Here is a 21,344-nt window from a genome sequence, read left to right on the forward strand (position 1 = left end):
TATAAACAAAACTTAGTAGTCACAAAAATGAGAAAACAGCAGCAATGGGCAGTCATTTTTTCCCCATCACCATACAAGTTCATCTTATAATGTCCTTTAGTCTATCTATTTTAGAGAAAAAAAAAAGCAAAAAAATTGAAAATTGAAAAATGAAATTTGGAAGACATTATCTTTTAATCCTCATCATTGAATTGCTGACCATATACCTTTCTGGGGCATTGCCTTCAAGTCTTGATTCAATATTTCAAGGACAATGAATAATTCTAATTTGCTTTCCTCTTGCCAAGATTTCTTCACATTTAAGAAGCAAGTTAATTCAGAAAATTGGGGGTATCAAATAAAATATCCTATTTTATTCTGTCTCTTTTTCCTGGTGAGTTCATACATCAGACATTGTGGTTTTTTTCCTTTCTCCAAGTGAAACTTTAGCTTATTTATAAAACTTAATGGAGCAGAAGGAGTATTACTAGGTTTTGCTATTGATGGCAAACTATAGGCTCCTTTCCATGTTCTGTAGGCGTCCTGTCATGATATTGCTAGAAGAAGGAAATGGTGAGAAAAAAAAAAAGAAAAATAAATTAATGAAGAAAGAAGAAATTTTATTTTGTTAATGTTCTGCGTGTGAAGGATGACTTTTTAACTTAAGGAAGACCCTCTACCTTAAATAACAAGCATTAAAATATTGACAGTAGGGGGCAGCTAGGTAGTACAGTGGATAGAGCATCAGCCCTGCAGTCAGGAGGACTTGAGTTCAAATGTGGCTTCAGACACTTAACCACTTCCTAGCTGTTTGACCCTGGGCAAGTCACTTAACTCTAATTGCCTCAGCAAATATATATACATATATGTATGTATATATATATGTATGGATATATACACACACATATATATATATATATACATATATATGTATACACACACACATACACACACACATATATATATATTTATATGGACAGCTTGGGTTTCTGCCGTAAACATAAATATATATGAAACTCATACATATTTATAGAAGATTTAAAGACATCACTTAAGAGACACTATTGATGATTTGTTAAATTTAATTTTTAATTTTAATTGACATCATTTTTTTTCATCAGCCACATTTCTTCTCTTCATGCCTACCATACTTTTTCTTTCTCTTTTTTCCCAAAGAACCAGTCCTTATAGCAAAGAATAAAATAGAGAAGAAACCACTTCAGTGGCACAAATATTTCATCCAAATATAGTGTTATATGCAGTGATTCATACCCATGGTCCCCCACTTCCTTGAAGAAAGGAGATGATGAATTCTCATTTCTCTTCTTTGAAGCCAAGATTGGTCACTATGATTCTATAGGTTATTATAGTAATTTTGTGTATTGTTTTTCTCATTCTGCTTACTTCATAGAAATCTTCCTTGGCTTCTCCATATTTATCATCATGTCTTATGCTACTGCCATATCCTATTGCATTCATGTAGCACAACTTGCTTATTCATCCTTCAGTTGATTGGCACCTACTTTGTTTTCTTAGTCACCACAAAAAAAATCCCATAATAAATACTTTTATATTCCTGAAAGTCTTAGTGAAATATCTTATTAAGTAACTTATTAAAATAGTATCCAATGAAAGCTGAAAACTGCACTAAAACTTTTGGAGACCTTTAATTTTATCAATGATATCTTTGAAATAGATAACAGTCAAAACACAATGATTGAACAGCAGTAGACTAGGCTGCATGCTAGGAATAAAAAGATAAAGGAGTCACTAATCAACTAATTGATCAATCGAGCAACTATTTATTAAGCACCTACTCTGTGCCAGACATTATGCTAGGTAATGATCATACAAAAATCAAAAACAATCCCAACTCTTAAGGAGATTGCATTCTAATGAGGTAAATCATATGCAATGGGAAGGCATTTATTAAGGGTTTATAATATGCCAAACATTGTGCTATATAGAAAATAGGGTTTTATATATATATATATTTTAACTATATTTAACATATTTTGGATTATTTGCCATCTAGGGGATGGAGGGGAAAATTGGAACACAAGCTTTTGCAAAGGTTAATGTTAAAAAGTTATCCATTATCCATATGTTTTAAAAATAAAAAGCTTTAATAAAAAAAGAAAGAAAAATTGGGTTATCATTTGGGATTAGAGATAGAAAAAAAATCAAATCCTTGCTGTCATGGAATGCATAATCCACTAGGGGGAAGACAACACATGAAGTTGCCCTCACCTATGTGCTGTTTAAAGCAGACCTGATGACATAATTAGGCAGGGAAGTAGCAGGAAGAATGGTAAAGCTCCAAGTACCTTGGACAGTAATGGAAACATTGATGATCCCCAATCAAGAAGGGAATGGAGCCAAGGGACCAAGTAGGATGAAGCTACGGCAGACCTCCAGAAGAGAGGGTTTGAGAAGATCAGAGCTCAGCTGGTAATGGCCATTCTACAGTGAGAAGTGGACAGTTTGGCAATGAGGACTGACTTGAGGAAGAGAAGGCATCCCTCAGCAGCAGTAGATAGCCATGGCTCTCCTTTGGGTCACTAGTTAACAGGCTGCAGCAGGGGAAAGGGAGGTCTTCTGCATCCCCATCCCCAGTGATGAAGGCTGCTCTGCTCATCAAGAGCCTAAGTACAAATAACTCATAATAGTTACATGTAAGGTAACTAGGAAGGGAGGAATCCAGTAATGGCGGAGATCAGGAAAGGTGTCCTATAGAATGAGGTGGCTGAGCTGAGTCTTGAAGGAAGAAGGAGATTCTCTGAGGCAGGTGAGGAGGGGGTGTTTTCCAGGCACTGGCGACAGCCAGTTCAAAGGCAGAGAGTCTAGAAGAGAAGTTCTACGGAGAGGAAGAGAGAGAGAGAGATACATAAGTAAGGATCTACTCAAGTTGAAATAAATTCTTAGTACAAATAGAGGGATAAGTTTAATTGGAGGAAGGAAACAAATTGGAGGTGTATGTGTGGAAGAGCAACTGGTTAAAGTTTCACAGAAAATAAGGTTCCTAACCTGAGCTTTGGGAGAAAATCAAGAAAACTACTACTAGGTCTATATCCCAAAAGAGATAAAAAACAAAAAGGAAAATGACATCTATGTACAAAAATATTTGTAGTAGTTCTTTTTGGGGGGAGCAAAGAATTGGAAATTGAGAGGATGCCCATCAATTGGGGAATGATTGAACAAATTGTGGTATATGGTTATGATGGAATACTATTGTGCTATAAAAAATGAGCAGGATGCTCTCAGACTTCCATGATCTTACACAAAGTGAAATGTTCTATGCACAAAATAACAACAATTTTGTAAAATGATCAGCCATGCAGGACATAACTATTCTCAGCAATACAATGACCCAAGATAACTCTAAAGGATTTATGAAAAATGTTATCCATCCTAGAGAAAAAAATGATGGAGCCTGAATACAAATTGAAGCAAAAAAATTGAGGTTTGGGTTTTTCTTGGCCTATGTTTTCTTTTTACAACATGACTATTATGGAAATATTTTGCATGACTACACATGAATAACCTGTGTTCTCAATAGGAAGGGAGGTGGGAAGAGAATCTGGAACTCAAAGGCTAGGAAATGCCGTCCAAAATGCTCCTAGTGTACAATTCGGAGTCCACCCCCAGTTTACGTGTCCCCTTTGGGGACTGCTGTCATAGACTCCTGATTCTTGGATCATTTGTTTCTCTCAGCCTGGAGATTTTAATGAAAAAAACAAAACAAAACACTCCACCAATCCAAACACTGATGACAGATCTATGAGATATCATTTACAGAAAGGAGGAACTCAGAACACAAATTCAAAAGTTAAGACAATCTCTGTCCTCTCAAAGTTTACATTTATTGTTGATAGAAGCTTTCCTGTTACCATAGAGGTATGTTTGAGAGTCCCAGCAATAATACCAATTAATTGTTGGGTAGTTACAGGAAGTGATAAACAAAGTGAAAAGGAAGGATATTAAGCAAAGATGGGTCTGTGGTTCTTTCTGTCCGTCTGTCTGTCTCTCTCCTCCCTCCAAAGTGCCAAGGCCGGATCCGTAGTGAAAGAATTCACCTACTCAAAGCTGTGATAAGAAAAGCTTTATTGATTAGGAAAAGAACACCAAGATGTCTTGGTGGGAGAAATCATATTGCAAGGAGGTATGGTTTGAGATCTTTATTTTATACACAGCAGGATAATAGAACAGGATTTGTATCTGATAAGACTTTTCAGCTTCCGTGGAGAAGTCTGTCTAACAAAGGAGTTTCTCCAGAGACTGTAAGTTTGTATAAGAAAGGAATTTTTCTCCATATAACATATAACCAACCTGTCTTTAATTTTTTTAGATAGTAACTATCATTCTTACCCACCCAATAACTATTTTGTTTGAAGTATTGATACAACCATCCCTCAATTATAATTTCAGAAGCTCATGAGGTCTCTAGTATATGTATGATCCAGTTCTCTCCCAAGCCAGTAATCTTTGAGAACCTAGTTGTCTTTGTTAGTTCCAATGGGCTGGGAGAAAGCATCGTGTGGTCAGCTCAGGGAACGAAGGTGAAACTAAAATGAGCCTCTCCTATTATATTTGATATAATATAATATATATATAAAATTATATTTTATATAATAAAATATTTGATGCAGATTAAAATGAGACTTTATTGATATGGGGAGAGCACCCCCTGGCACTTCTAGCTGGAGCCCTACCCAAAGGGAAAACTTAAATATCTCTAAGATTGCAAAGGCCTTTGGGAAATGTTATTTACTGGTACATCTCTTTTTTTTTTAAAAGAGGTTTTCATATGAGTCTTACTTATGTACTTTGATCTATAAATAAACCTACATTGCCTCTGAACCTTGTGAATTGTGTGCTTTGAAAGGGGAGATTTGGACAACAACACCCTGTAGTACCGTCAAACAGGAAGTTCCCAAATTATCTGGGTGGGGGAAATGAAGCAGAAAAGTGAGAAACCAATGAATCCCCCCAAACTTATCCTAGCTCTTCATGTTTTGTAAAGCTATTGATTTATGATTACAGCTTAAATCACTGTAGCCACAGGTCAGAGGAGATCCAATAAAGGAACCTTTGGAAAAGTTGATAAGAATTTTAGCGCTAGAAAGGATTGTAGAAGCTACTCAATCTAATCATTTTACAGATGAAAAAACTGAGGCCCTGGGAGTCGTGTTAAGCAAGCTTCCTCAAAGCCCTAAAGTCCTGGGTTCTAATCCCAGTTTTGAGACATACTGGCTGTGTGAACCTGGGTAAAACACAACCTCCAAAAATATTTTAAACATCCTTCTGAGACTAGAAGGTACCAGCCTGCATCGATGGAAGACTTTTCCTCACTTGAGAGTTTCCCTATACCAGTGAAATCACATTTTAGATACCATCCACCTATAGAATCGTAGGTTTAGAGTTTCAAATTCTCCTTATTTCACACAGGAAACTGTTTTCCCAAAGAACTTGGTTGTAGCAAGGGGATTCTAAATTTGAAATTCATTCGATTCAATGAAGATTGAATACTATATCCAAGGCCAATTCCAGGGTATGAAAAATAAGTTTTTCAATGTGTCCTTCCTAGGAAAGTTTACAATATTTTAAAAGCAGATATGGCTGAGCCATGAGTCATGGAAATTAGTAACTACAATCAGTTGTGCCCCACCAGAAAGGGGAAGCCACCTTCTTGTCCCTCTCTTTCTCTTTAGTTAATTCCAGCCACTTGATAATTGTACCTCCTCTGAAGAGCTGGTCAGAAAGGGAAGTAGTATCAGGGGTTGTTTCAAAAGTCTCAAGTCTCCAGCCAAGGGGACACTTCCTATCAACCCGGTGATGAAGTGTTCCCCTGGGCTCTGTTTGTTGAGGCTCACTACTTGATCAAATAAAAAAGGCCAACAGAGAGAGCACCAGCAAGGAAAGGTAAGCCTTTAAACTTTACTTTTTAGATGGCTACTTTACTAAGGATGAAATGCTAGCGAATGTATGGAGCTTGTTGCTATCTGGTCATGTATGACTCTTCTTATTTGGGGTTTTCTTGGCCTGGAATGGTTTGCCATTTCCTTCCCCAGCTCATTTTCCAGATAAGGAAACTGAGGCAGAGTAGAGTGACTTGCCCAGGGTCACATAGCAAGTAAGTGACTGAGCCTGGTTTTGAATTTAGGACACTATATCCACTGCAGCACCACCTAGCTGCCTCTGTGGATAGATCACCGAATGACACAAAAGACAATCCATGAATCGGGAACCTATTTGTCTTGAATTTTGGTCATAGACTGAGAAGGCTAGAAGAGACTTTGTATATCTTATCTAACTACCCTATTCCTTCAAGGGGAAACCGAGACCCTCAGGGAAAGGAAGCATCTTCTCCAAAACCACTTCTTTGCTGAAGGATTAATGTAAAGCGATTATAGGTAATAGCATGGAAAAAATCATGATTATTTCTAGATCCCTGCTTGAAGATACAAAATATGTGAAATTCAATCTATTTGTGAAAAATTCAAGTACATTTTCATTTACTCCATGCATTTAATCCAGCAGAAGATCTGAAACACATGGTTCATTTTGACAAAGTGACAATAAGAGCCCTATTCTATAAATTTGCTAATTGTTCTTCCCCAATATAGAGACATTGCCCATGTAATCCTGGCTTAAGTGTCTGATATCTTACTAATATTAGCATGACATCTGAAGATGACAATGGAGGAAAATCTTAGTTCTAATTGTTTGTCAAAGTGTTTCCAAGTCCCTTCTCCGAGAGTATTTAAAGGATGCTGACTTCATTTCCCCTTGTTGAAAGACTTCAAAAACCATATAGAATAGTAGAATTTCGAAAGATTACTTGTTCTTTTGACTCACTGAGTAAAGTGAAAAAAAGAAGAAAGTGAAAAAAAAAGAGAAAGAGCTATCAATCTGTCAATCCTTTCCATGTCCGGGCCGGGTGAGGTTTCCCGTGTTGAGATCGAACTGAGATTTTAAAATTCTTGGAATTAAGTCTTTTGAATTGATCTCCTATTCCTAGAAAAGTTATGGATTTGTAGTTCCTTGAAAGATGTACTTTCCTGCCTCAACATCAGCCATTTTTATCATTAGAAGAAAGGGAGAAGACTAAGGAGAAAGGAGTTGGATTTATTGGGGAGAAGAGAGGTATAGTTCGATTATCCAGCACTAAATTTACTGAGAGAGTTACTTGATCTCTAAAACCTTGATATTTTCATCCACTAAACTGGAATAAGACTAACAAGGCTTGTACTGCCCGCCTCAAGTGAAGAATGAACTTTATAAGTATACAAGTAATTTTATGTGTTAATAGCTCTATTTATGATATGTGGGTAGAGCATCAGGCCTGGTCAGGAAAACCTGAATTTAAATCTGGCTCAGACACTTACTAGCTGTGTGACTCTAACCAAGACTCTTTTTCCTGTTTGCCTCAGTTTCTTCATCTGTAAAATGATAAGGACAAGGAAATAGCAAACCACTCCAGTATTTTTTGGCCAAGAAAACCCCAAATGGGGGTCATAAAGAGTCAGACATAATCAAACAACAACCGTAACTATGAGTCATTATTATATATTTTTAATTCTCTTCAGGATATGTCTCATTTTCCCTACAAGAGTGAATGGCAGAGGGAGGGAATTGGACCTAGCAAGAGAGAACTGGGTTAGACCCAAGGAGGACTTTCTTGATTATGTATGTTATTAAAGGCCAAAGCAGACTTCCAAGAGGTCCAAGAGGTATCTACCCTATCTCTACCCACTGGAAACTTTAAAGTGAAAGATTCAATACAGTGATTATTTCTGAATATATTAGAATATATTTTATATTCTCTCTATATATTCTATATAGAACATCATTTTCTCACATAGATATCCTTTTTACTCGATATTATCTCTAATTTTTAAAAGTCATGAGCTAACAATCACACGGCATGAGCAACAGCATCAATTTGTATTAATTATGATTATTCAGACAGACTTTCAATCATTCAGACCTTCAAGTTTCAGACTTATTCCCAAAGATATGAAAAATGAAGGCTAGGAACTTGGGAAGGGTGGGTGCAAACCTGACTTGTTTGGCTCAACTCGTAAATAGCTAGTCACATTTAATAGGACTTTAAGATGCGCAAAGGATTCTCTATATTGTATTATTTGATCCCCACACAAACAGTTATCACTACTGTCGTTCAATCCCTTTGGTCATATCTTACTTGTTATGACCCCATTTGAAGTTTTCTTGGCAAAATACTAGATTGATTTACCATTTCCTTTTCCAGCTCATTTTACAGATGAGGAACTGAGGCATACAGGGTTAAGTGACTTGTCACTTAAATAAGTGTCTGAGGCCAGATTTGAACTCATAAAGATGAGCCTTCCTGCTTCCAAACCCAATGCTCTATCCACTGTGCCATCTAGCTGCCCCTCACATGAATAAAAGGGTTGTATTATAACTCAGTAAAACTTAAAAATCAACCCAACAAGCATTTATTAAGTGACTACTGTATGCTAGGCATTGTGCTAGATGACAGAGAGACAGATATCTCTGCCCGCAGGGAGCAGAGAAAATGTATACACAGAGAATGAAACCAAGAATATCTATAAAATAAAATAATTTGGAAGAAAGAGAGGGAAATCAGGAAGGCATTTTTTAAATTTTAAAAACTTTTAAAATTAAAGATTTTTATTTTCAAAATATGTACAGGGATAATTTTCAACATTCACGCTTATAAAACCTTGTGTTCTATTTTTCCCCCTCCCTTCCCTTCACCCCATCCCCTAGATGGCAAGTGATTCAATATATGTTAAACATATGCAATTCAAGAAGGCATTCTTTTGTTGTTGTTGTTGAGGCAATTGGGGTTAAGTGACTTGCCCAGGGTCACACAATCAGGAAGGTATTCTTGAAAAGGAAGTATCCCTTAAATAGATAGAGCATAGGCAGCTAGCTTCTAGCCCCCCCTCCTCAAAGTTAAATGACCACCTTTCTGGATCCACATCAATCTGGTCTTCCTTTGATGTCATAATCATGGGGAAGAGTCAGAGAAAGGAGTTGCCGTCCCATTTTTCAGAAGGGCACTGAGGCTAGGAGAATTTAGGTGATTTCTCAGAAAGTCCTATTGGCAAGGAGCTGAGAACTCTACTATTATTTCAAACGGATGAATGGGGGGCTTTGCAGAAAAGGCTGTTTCGTGGGTTAACCTCAAAGCCCATTTACTCTGGGTTGGAGAAGTGATGGGCCTAAAGTCGCATATCTAGGAAATAACAAAACAGAATTTGAACTCAGATCTCATATTTGGAGCTGATTTCTCTTTTTAAAGATGAGAAAATCAATGCTGAGAAGTTAAGTGACTTCTCACAGTCACACAATTAGCAAGTGGAAAACACAAGTCAAAAAGTTTTGAGTTCGATGGGACTGTAAGTCCCAATTTTTACAGATGAGGAAACTGAGGCAGAGTAAGGTGACTTGACAAGGATCATACAACTGTTTGTGGTCAGATTTGAACTTTGGAATTCCAGACCCAGAGCTCTATAACATGGTAATATTTAGAATCAGAAGGGACCATTTATCTGCTCCCTATTTTATTTTATTTGAACAATGGAATCATTTTATTAACAAGGCCTAACCTAACCCAGGATCACTCAGCTATGATGTGTCTGAGACTGGATTTGAAATCAGTCTTCCTGATTCTAGTCCTAGAACCGATGCAAAATGAAATGAACACAACCAGGAACATTAAACTTAATGACTAAAGCAATGTAAATGGGTAGAACAATAGTAAAAAAAAAAAAAAAAAAAAAAAAAAAAGAACCCACCAAAAACAAAAAAACAAACAAAAAAACCCAACCACACCAGAATATTGCATCATAATCCAGGACAAACATGGCCCCAGATAGGCGAGATGAGAAGATTCCTCCTCTACTCTTTTGCAGAGACTGGAGACCACGAGTGTGGAATATGAAATCTAATGTCTTTGTAATCATCAATTTTGCTTATTTTTTCTCTTCATTTTTTTTCCCTTTCAAATTGCTTTATTATAAAGGATAGCTTTCTGATGTAGGGAAGGAGGATGGATACAAAGGGAAATCTAGGTGATATGAAAACAAAATCAATAAAAGTCTATTTTCTTAAGGATCAATGGTTAGTTATGTTGAAATTCTGTTTATTCAGACAGGATGTGTTGGTTGTAGGTCTTTACTCAAGCATAACCTGATTTAGAAATAGCTTTCTCTTCCTTTTCTGTGCCAGAGTTATGTCTGAATTTAGCCATTAGTCAAGTTGTTGATTTCCTAGGGCCTGATTTCAGGGGGCACAGGGGAAAGACTCATTACCCTTCACAGCCTTTTTTTAATAGTAAACGAGGGCCTGAAATTCAGCCATTTTTTAGTATGAAGCTTTGATTGTTATTCACATATGAATCTCTTTAGATGGGACAATATTTAACTTCATTTTTACTAAAAACCCCTCCGTCATATATTAAAAGAAACATTAAATTAAATAAAAATGGATCATGACAACTTTTCTTCAGCTCATTTAATTTATGATTTTTTGCAAGAGTCTCCAGTTCCAAAGATTTTCCCCATTTTGGCTAAAGTCAGTGATTGAGAGTGATCAATCAAATCATTGACTTAAAGTGGGAAAGGGTTAACATGACTGAATAAATCAATCTATTCCACCCTTATAATGTACAGAAAAAATACAAAGAGAATAAATGCAAATAACCCTAAAGTAGTTAGAGAAGAAAGGGATTAGCAGTTGGGGGATGAGGAAAGGCTCCATGTAGAAGGTTAAGTTGGAGCTACATCTTGAGGAATAGAATTCTCTGACGTGGAAATGAGGAGGGCAGGTATTCTAGGCATAGGGGAAAGCTGAAAAGGTGGGAACTTGAGTGTTTTGTGAGAGAAACAGAGAGAAGTTCAGGTTGGTTGATCATGAATGCAAAAGGGGGCAGTAATGTAGAGTTAGGCTGAAAATACAGGTTGGGACCAGGTTGCAAAGGAAAAAGGAAACCACCCTCCATTTAGGTTCCAGTTAACAACTCAATGCAGAGCAAGACACAAGGTAATTATTTTTCCTCCTCTTCCTCTTCTCACTCCCGCTACATCTTCTAAACTCAGTTTTTGGTTTTTTCTCAGGTTTGTATTACAATGGACTGGTGGCTGGAGAATTTCTGGATCCTCTTGGCTGGAATAATAATTCTTGTTTCAGCAACACTTGCCCTAGTAATGTACTGTATCTGTAAGAGACTACTTAGACAAGGTAATTAATGGTCCAACTGGTGGGAGGTGGGGTGGGGTGGGGTAGGGTGAGAATTTGCTTTCTATTGGAGGAATAACAGCTCCATAAATGGTGATGGCTCTTAACTTTGGGACTGAGTTTTATAGTAATTTTAAACACTTTTAATTTTTCATGAATGATACTTCTGAGTCCATAATGAAACGAATTAGAAGTTGGGGAGACAGAGATTCTGGAAAATTAATGGTCAATTTATTAATGAGGCTAACTAACAATAAATCAGTCAATGATCTGTGGTTTCTCTTGGCAACCAAAGATGCCAAGGGAAAGCCTGAAATGCCCTAAATTCCTTCCTTCATTTCACTGAGAAGTGAAAACCAACCCTGATATGAAATGAGGAAGCGGGAAAAGTCTTGCAATTCCTCCTGCTGAGGATGTGGCTTGATCATGAGTCTCAACAGTATGAAGATATCTGGGCAGAGAAAGCCATCTTCATCTGGACCTTTCTGGCTAGTTTTCTCCTTCAGGAATTGGGTTGTCCTGAATTCTAATGGAGAGCAAGGAGTTCTTCCCCCAGGCAAAGACTTACCCTGAATTTTATATATACTCTTAACAGAAATTTGGTCTCCTGGGTAGGTGGGGTCCTGTTCAACTAACAAGCCTTGAGATCTAGGAACAAATCTTATCACTCAGTCATTCTCTTCAAAGATTGATTGATCTTTTCTGGAGATGGGTTTTAACAGAAAGAAAAGGGGGAAAGAATGGATCACAAATTAATAGTTATTAATAGTATATGAATTTCAGTAGCATGAGGCATTAGTTAAGGCTGCATGAAGTCAAACTAATTCATCAAAAAATAAAAAATAAAACCATACTTTGTCATCCTGATTACTTTGTCCGCCATTTTGAACCTGTTTATTGATTGAATTCAGCAGTTCAGATGAATATGAAGATGTGGCAAAAGCATGAAAAGACTTGTATAAATTGAGATGGTATAAAGCAAGCAAAGATCTTGATTAAATTAGAAAAAGAACAAACAGATTTTAAGTAATTTGGATCAGGAGAGGAAATGAGAAGTGGGGGACTATGGGTACGGAATACTATATGTTGTCTATATATGGCCAATGTGTGAGCTCTTTTTTTAAAAAAATAATTGCAGTAGAAGAGTATTATCTAGAAGCATCTGTGACACAAAAACAAATCTTAAAAAAAGAATCGAGTAGTTTGTAAATCTGGCTGTTTCGGTATTGCATAAATGAAGTAAAATATAAGAAACCATGATTCATTTTGGATTATCCTTAAGTGGATTTTTCTATCTTGTGATTTATCTAGTTTATTTTTTATCTCTGAGAAATTTCTATGATATATTTGATTTAAATAACAATTTGAATAATGATTTATTTATTTATTGTATATTTTCAAATTGGCAAAATGCAGATAACAAACAAAATGAATTAGAGATTCTAATGCAAGAAGGCAAATTTGATCGCATAGGTATTACTGAGCTTTGGTGGGATGGGACCCATGCTGGGATAAGGTAAATGACAGGTAAAAGCATGCATAATAACTAGGGTAGGATGAGTGAGTTTTTGGCCCTGTGTGCCAATTTTAGAAGATACAAAATTTAGAGGGCAATAATGCTGATTGCAATCCTTCCACAGAAACAACTGCTCTAAGTATCTAGTTGATAAGAGTGAATGGTTAAAATGGACACTGCAAGATGGAGGCCCATCCTGCCTTGTTCTTTCCTCTTCCCCTAAATCCCTTTTTCATAAGTAACCTTACATTGGCATCCCAGGTTCTCTGATTCTCTCTGCAAAGAAATTATGTTTTATCCTTTCTCCCCAGCTCAGCTGATGGTGTTCTTTGTGCCATTCAACTAAACTATAACATGGTACATGCCCCCGGTGCAAAAATTCTTGTTTTATGACTCCATTATTAGGAAAAGAACATTTAGGAACCAGATTGGAGAAGTAGAAGTCTTAGCAGGAATATAATTTCCTTTAGTTAATTTAATGGCTAACATATAAAAGACATACAGTTTGGTCCCAGTGGGCTATACTAGAATTAGTAGGTACAGATTAAAAATATAAACTCAGAATAAGGAAATGCTTTCTAATCTAAGCTAATGGTTTATTTATAATTAAAGATTTGACTTGAGCTTTAAGGTCTGCAAAATGGAGCTAGGTGTGCTGTTATTATTCCCATTTTATAGATGAGGAAATGAAGGTAGGGTGAGGGTGAGTGACCTGACTAGAGTTACACAGTTATGAAGTGTCTGAGGTCAGATTTGAACTCACAAAGTTGAATCTTTTTGACTCCAGAGCACCTGCAACTTAGAATTTTGGACTTTCCCGATCTTCTTAAACTTTTCCATCTTTATTTTTAAGAATTTCATAAATTTCAAAATAATTATCTTTATTTTTCTTTATAAATAAACATTTTTTTTTTGTTTTTGTTTTTAGGCAAGAACTGGGAAATCTCTATGTCTCTGAAGTATAATAAAAAAGATGAACAAACATATGAGTAAGTTTTTTTTCTAAAGTAGACGCTAAAACTATGCTTTTGAATGTTAGGGATTGTTTATCTCCCCTCCCCCCCTTCTCCCATAGAGCCTTTATATTAATGATTGTTATGCTATATATAGAGATGGGTGGTTAGAGTTCACATAGTCTTCTGCTTTTGCATCTTAAAAATTATTTGCCTGCTCTTACTATAGCTCTTAGGGTGGCAAGGTGGTGCCATAGTGCACATTCAGTTAGTCTCATCTTCCTCACTTACTAGCTGTGTGGCCCTGTGCAAGTCACTTAACCCCGTTTGCCTCAGTTTCCCCATCTGTAATATAAGCTGAACAAGAAAATGACAAACTTCTCCAGTGTCTTTGCCAAGAAAATTCCAAATGGGGTCATGGAGAGTTGGACATGACTGAAATGATTAAACAACAACAAAGAATATAGCCTTTGGTGTTTAGTGAGAAAATTGGTCATTAAATTATAGAGAGGCCATTTAGCCTCATTCTATAGAGGAGAAAAGAAGAGAAAAGAACAAAGAAATTAAATAATTTGCCAAAGGTCACAAAGAAATTTGAAGGGGAAAAGGATCAAGAACTTATTAAGCGTCTACTATGTACCAGGCACTTGACAAATGTCTCATTTGAGATTCACAACAACCTTATGAGGTAGATATCATTATCTCTATTTTACAATTCAGGAAACTGAGGCAAACAGAAGTGACTTGCCTAACTGTTCAAGCCAAGCCTATGAACTCAGCCTCTTTGTACCAAAAATAGTCATTCTTCCTATGAACTAAGTTAATTCTCCTGCTGGAGGAAAAAGGCCCTAGAAATATCTTGCTGCACTTCTGCTCACATTTACCTGACTAAAAATCTTACAAGATGTTCTCTATCTAGTTAATTTTGATTAAGACTTTAAATGTGTATCTCTTATTTTTTCCTTATACCTCAGATTTAGGCTATATATAGATCTCTGCATTATCAATCTTCAAATTATTGTATTAAACATAAGAATATATTTTTCCATTCATACTTTGTCAAGAGAATTATTTTTCTCTTTCTGACTTTAGAAAGCCAGTGGCATTCTTAACTGTGGTTTTATGTTTTGAATCAATCTGAGAAACCTATACCAATTCTATAATAAAAATAAATGGGAAAATAGAATTCTATATACCGAAAGTTATTAGAGCCAATTTGTCAAGGAAGCTGTCTACGAGGCAAAAATAGATTTGTGTTATTGGTCTTTTCTGATTTAAGTCATTTTGAGCAGGAAGGGGATGCTGACACTTTTGGAGATGGAGATCTTTTCTAAGGTATCGTAGTTGCAGAAGGACACAGATTTAGAGCTGGAACTATAAATTCAATCATTATCTCATCACTTTCTTTCTATGTAGGATGGTCATTGAAATTATATTTGAAGGATTAGTTCAGAAAGATATTCAGGCTTAATAGGGAGAAGAAAAGGATCATTTTAAAAGTCACTCAGGTTGAATTTTCAACCAGGGTTGCCTGGAACCAGCTCTAACCAGCTCATGAGGGTCAAGTGTGAATATCAGAGCTTGATTTATTGTTTTGTGGATTGTTTAGATCAAAAGTAACAGAGAAAATGTAAATTCTGTAGAGTTGGTTGTTAAATATTTACCAGCAAATTACTTTTTCCAACCATATACATTTTCAGTAGTTTTTTTTTCTTTAAAGATTTTCTTTAAATCCATTGATGAGAAATAAAACAATAACCAGCAGTCATGTGCATTTTTAGGAATGTCACTGATGAAACAGCCGTGTCTTTACCCCCTCTGCCTCCTAGAAATGTTCCAGGTTCAGCAGATACACTTAATTACGGTAAGCGTGGTTTATTAACGCTAGTTTCCTTTAGGTTGGGATAACTAATTCATCTAGAATTTGCAGTTCATTGGGCTTTATTATACAAGGATGAAAATTAGTCAGATCAATAATCATGTATTAAGCATTTACGATGAACCAGTACTACAAGAAGAGTTAAGTTCTTTCTCCTTGGGAAGACAATATACAAATGACTGTGTACAAACATCAGACAGACATTGAAGAAAAACTAAGGGGGCAGCCATTAAGGTTGAGGAGCCTGGGGTAGTTTTTATGCATAAATGGGCTTTTAGCTTCTCATCTGGGAAGCTGAAGAAATCTGGGAGAAGATGCTCTCTTCTCCTTGGGTATTTATGACCCCGATCTTTCCCGATTCTCCTTTTCAAATCATGAGTTGGAACCTTCCTCAGTTCAAGCTCACACCTCACACCTGAACTTCTACAGTAGCTTTCTGATTCAGTCTGCCCCATTTCCTTCTCCCCATCACCTATTAGTTAATCTGATCCCCTTTAAGACTCTTTTCAAATCCCACCTTCTCTGGGGGCAGCTAGGTGGTCCATGGACAAAACAATGGACTTGGGAGTTAGTACAGACCTGAGTTTAAATATAGTCTCAGATACTTACTAGCTGTGTGATCCCAGGAAAGTCATTTGACCTTTGTTTTCCTCAGTTTCCCCATCTGTAAATGGGGTAATAATAATAGCCCCTACCTCCTCCCCGGGTTGTTAGGACCACCAAAGAGATAATTGTAAAATGCTTAGCATAGTGCCTGGCACAAAGTAGGTGCTACATATATGTCAACTATGATGATGATTCAGCTACATATTGTCCCAAAATGGAATTAAAAGATGGATTTCAGAGTCTGTAGTTTACACCGTCAAATTTGCTTTCAGCTAATTCTCTCTCGGAAAACTGCCATATTCTCCTCCTTGTTCCTTCCCCAGTAACCATTGTCTTTTCTGTCCATGTTTTTATTCTTTTTAAAAATTTATCATAGCTTTTTATTAATAAAACATATGCATGGGTAATTTTCCAAAACTGACCCTTGCAAAAATATCTGTTCCAAATTTTCCCCTCCTTCCCTCTAACCCCTCCATTAGATAGCAGGCAGTCCCATCCATGTTAAACATGTTAAACTATGTGTTAAATACAATATAGGTATACATATTTATACAGTTCTCTTGTTGCACAATAAGTATCGGATTTAGAAAGAAGGCAAAAATAACCTGGGAGAAAAGCAAAAATGCAAGCAAAGAACAAAAGAAAGAGTACAAATGTTACATTGTGGTTCACACTCATTTCCCAGTGTTTTTTTTGTTGGGTGTAGCTGGTTCTGTTCATCACTGATCAACTGATGATCACAATGATTTGAATCTCTTATTGCCTAAGAGAGCCACGTCCATCAGAACCATGTTTTTTATTCTAATAAAAGAAAAGTGTTGACAAATCTTGATGGATGTAAAAAGGATAAATGGGATTGCTCTTATTTTCTCATGAAAACCAGGATTTGGCTTAATTGATAAACACTTTTCAGGTATTTACTCTGTGTAGGGCACAATGCTGTGCGTTGGGTGATTTATTGAGTTGGTCCAACTGCCTATAATTTGACAATCTAAGTGGTGGCAATGAAAGCCTTTATTTCACCTTTTTCTGGGTCCAGGGCAAATTGAAATAATTGAGATATATGATGACGAGCTAGAAGTAACTTTGCCATCGGGCTCGCATACAGACAGACACATATCTATGCACTTTATACATATATGCCTAAATTTGACTTGTAAAATGGGGATCAAAATGCTAATCTCACTAGAAGAGCAAACATCACTGAAATAAACTCTAGTTTGCATAAGTCTTACTTCATGGTCAGGGAGGTGAATTTGGACATCAGATGAGACACCTAAGGATATTTTTTCTGTTTTAAAGCTCTACAGGAAAACGAAAGCCAACCACCTTATTCAACTGTAATGAAACAGAGAGTTTCTGTTCCTGGTCACACTGAGCCTATCTCAGATTATGACGACGTTGACATGTCCATATATAGGAATTAATCATTTGAAACTTTATTTCTGCAAGCTTGAAAAATTTAGTAACCATACAAGTTGACTGAGAGCATGAGTGCTTTTATTAAACATTATAAGATAAATATTTTCTAAATTTATAAACATCCAAGATGACCAACAGGAGGAGAAAGGAATTACTACGGGAAGGAATCACACAGCCGCCTTCTCTGAAGGGAACTCAGTGGGGGACCATGGAATGGACAGTGGTCTTAGACACAAGGGGCCTGGCTCAGTTGCTGCTTCTGATGCAAATGATCTATGTGATTGTGGTTAAGTCCTTTCCCCAACCTGGGCTGCAGCTTCCTCATCTGAAAAATGACAAGACTGGACTCAATGGCCTCTAAGCTTCTTTCTTGTTCCCGACCTATGATTCTATGATTGATAAAGAGTACTGAATCTGGAGTCAGGGAGACTAATTTTTCTGAGTTCAAATGTGGCCCCAGATACTTACTAGCTGTGTGATCTTAGGAGAATTAACTTAACCCTGTGTGCCTCAATGTCCTCATCTGTAAAATGAGGAGCTAGAGAAGGACACAGCAAAAAACTCCACTATCTTTGTCAAGAAAACCCCAATGGGGTCAGAAAGAGTTGGACATAACTAAGATGACCAAGTAATGGACTCAGCACTAATTTAATCTATTTTGTAATTTGTATACTTTCTTTGTAAGTATTCTCACTTTTTTTGTCATCTGTATATAATATTAAAAGTATAGATTGCAGGTCTTTTCACTGAAATTCTAGAGCGCGTTCATCCTATATCCTGGGAAGCTTCATAAGCATTATGGCGGTCCCTAGGACAATGGTCATAACCTATGTGCTTTGTCTCAACTCGGAGACTAGCTCCTTAAGAGACCTTTTTTTGGGGGGGGGCACTTTTTTTTGATTGACACAACAATAAGACCTGGGTAAGATTTTCCTTTATGATTACACAATGCTGGCTGTAATTATGGTACTTTATAAGAGCAATTTGATTCAATTAGCTATCAGAAGTGACAGCTCAATTGACAAATCATGAAAAATTTAGCCGGGGGACTAGCTGGGGAAAGTCATGGGTCATGATGGAAAAGAAAATGGCCAGCTACAAATGGATGGATCTGCTCAACTTATTGTGAAATGGGATTCTCTTTAGTTTTTTGTTCTATTCTGTTACCCAAATAGTGCTGAAGATAATGCATATGGGATTCTCTGTGGTCCACTCCCTTATCTAAATAGTGTTGAAGATAATGCAAATGTAATTCTCTTTAGTTCTTTGGTCCCAGTCTTCAAAAACCAGGATACTTGGAATGCCTGCCATGTGTAAAGCACTCTGGGGGAAGGAAAGCCCCTGCCTTCATAGGATTTCCTATCTAAGGTGTCAGCAGTTAGATGAGGCCCCAGGGAAACATTTAATTTCGAATCCTGCTTTGGACGCCACTTCCGAGCCCAGACTACGCTGTTGAGCATCCTTGGGTCTATTCCCAGTATCTAGTTTGGATGGACCCTGCACTTCCATCTAGCACCAGACCTAAGATCCTAAGGGTTTAGAGAAAGGCAGATTCCTTTTTAGCTGAGGATTGTGTGAAGGAATTCAAGGGGTCAGCAAGTGGAAATTGAGTGGACCCCACTGACTCCATCTTGTAACATCAATTGTGGAAATTGGGAGAAAACCTTATTGCCTTGTTTGAGCCTAGTCCTTCATGGCTGGGAAGCTGGACAACCTCTACCTCTTACTTAGAGACCCTTAACCAAGGATATAGATTATGCAGATCAGAAACCCAGTTGGATCCAGAGTAAATCAAGCTTTCTTTCCCGACTCCCGACTCTAACCCTAACCCGACTCCCGACTCTATCTCAAGCAAAACCACATGTCTTATCTGAAAACTGGTCCAGTTCTCATCAGTTATTGCTTCTATTTTCCTTTGATTGCTACTGACACTTGGGGGGAATGCGATTATTTCAGGGAACTGTACCCGTTTGTTCTCCCCCTCCCAATTCTCAAGTCCCTAATCTTCCCTCTAATTAGAAATCAAATTACCTAGTACTGTTGTGTTTCCTTTTAGGTGATGTTTTTAATGTGTAAAAATTTTGTTTCCCCCTGTATGTAGAGTCTAATTCTAAGCTGAGAAAGACTTTTTTAGATTATTGGTACACATCATTTAACAAATCAAATACTTGGAAGCTCAAACCTGTTCCTTTAGTGATCTCATAGCAGGCTGCAGAAAAGTGGAGCTGGGCAGTGATGAATGGATTAGACAGTGGAGATTTAGAGAAAGGGCATTCTAGGCAATAGAAATGGGAGCAAAAGTGTGGAGACAGGAAGGGGTTCAGATTATAAGGCAAATGAAGGAGTAGTGGGAAGCAAAGCTGAAAAGAAGCTTCAGGGCCAAATGTCAAGAGCACTTTGAATTTCAAGTAAAGATATCTGGACTTTAATAGAAAATGTGGAAGTACTAATGGCTTCTGAACAGAGAGGTACAAAGCCCTGCAGGCTCCAGAGAATTAAGCTGGAAACAACATGATGATCTGATGTTATGATCTAATCCAGAGAGGAAATTATTTCAACAGCCTAGTTCTGTGAAGAAAAGGATCATATACCTTATCTTTGGGGTTGAGGGTATTCAGCATAGTCACTCAAATATGGTTTTTGAATAAATGAATACAGGGAAAATGAACTAATGATGGTGGCAGAGGGAATGGAGAGAAGGGAAGAGTTACAGGAGATGTCACAGAGCTATAAGCAATGGAACATGGCAGCCGGATGTACATAGGGGATAGGGACAAGGTGGGGAGGAAGAGGATGAGTCCACTTTTGGATATGTAGAAGCTAAGGCAGTGGGGATGGCATTGTCACAGAGACAATGTGGATCTGAAACTTAGGGTCTAAAACAGCTGGTGATAGATATGAGATTTCCCACATCTCTATTTTAATTTTAAGAATAAAATTCATGTCTAGCACAAAGAAGGTACTTAATATTTAATTGAAGTCATCTCTATCTTAACCTAATTTTAAGAATAAAATTCATGTCTGGCACATAGAAGGTACTTAATATTTGATTAACTGACTTCAATTTATTCACATTTATCCATAACAATCAGCATTTATGTGACACTTTTTTAAGTTTTGCAAAGTGTTTTATGTATGTTCTCATTTGATGGTTACATGTTATCACATTTGAGCCTCACAAATACCCTGGAATATAGGTGTTAGTATTTTCCTAATTTTACAGACAAGGAAACTGAAGCTGAGAGCAAAAAAGTTGTTCTTTTTTCACTATAATGTGTATATGTTCGTTGTGTGTGTGTATGTATGAGATACATGTACATTCGTCTATTTATATGTACACACACATGAATTGAGTTATAGTTTTAAGCTATATGTACTGATAGTTTATTTCTGACTAGTTACATATGTACTGATAGTTTATTTCTGACTAGTTACATATGACAATATTTAAGATAGTTATAAAGGCAGTAGGGAAAAAGAAAAATCCATCTCAAAAAACATGAAAATTTGCTTATTCAATGAATTGAAAAGCCACATGCCTTTATAACCTTTGGATATGAATCCTTTAGCATTTTTCACAAATTAGGTGATATGAAAATATAACATCCCTTTTATGGGAAAAGCAGCAGTTTGGTAAGGATGAAATTGCCCTGATGTTTATGAAACTCTCATTTATAATAACTGGCCTTGAAGCCCCCAATTCATTTAGCAGAGTTTTCATAACATTATGGAATTCTAT

At 36.8% G+C, this 21,344-nt stretch overlaps 2 long non-coding RNA genes across 2 annotated transcripts; one reads left to right on the plus strand and one right to left on the minus strand.

Annotated features, from left to right (window-relative positions):
• The first annotated feature begins 11,144 nt into the window (after positions 1-11,144).
• LOC141540322 (uncharacterized) lies at positions 11,145-17,575 on the plus strand. Its single transcript, XR_012481521.1, has 4 exons — positions 11,145-11,232; positions 13,674-13,734; positions 15,480-15,562; positions 17,486-17,575. It is a non-coding gene; the product is annotated as an uncharacterized LOC141540322 (long non-coding RNA).
• A 3,387-nt stretch (positions 17,576-20,962) lies between these two features.
• On the minus strand, positions 20,963-21,151 carry LOC141540321 (uncharacterized). Its single transcript, XR_012481520.1, has 2 exons — positions 21,048-21,151; positions 20,963-21,014 (listed from the first exon to the last, which is right to left on the minus strand). It is a non-coding gene; the product is annotated as an uncharacterized LOC141540321 (long non-coding RNA).
• Between the last annotated feature and the right edge of the window lie 193 nt (positions 21,152-21,344).

Source organism: Sminthopsis crassicaudata, chromosome 4 (assembly GCF_048593235.1).
Source record: "Sminthopsis crassicaudata isolate SCR6 chromosome 4, ASM4859323v1, whole genome shotgun sequence".
Classification (NCBI taxonomy): Eukaryota; Metazoa; Chordata; class Mammalia; order Dasyuromorphia; family Dasyuridae; genus Sminthopsis; species Sminthopsis crassicaudata.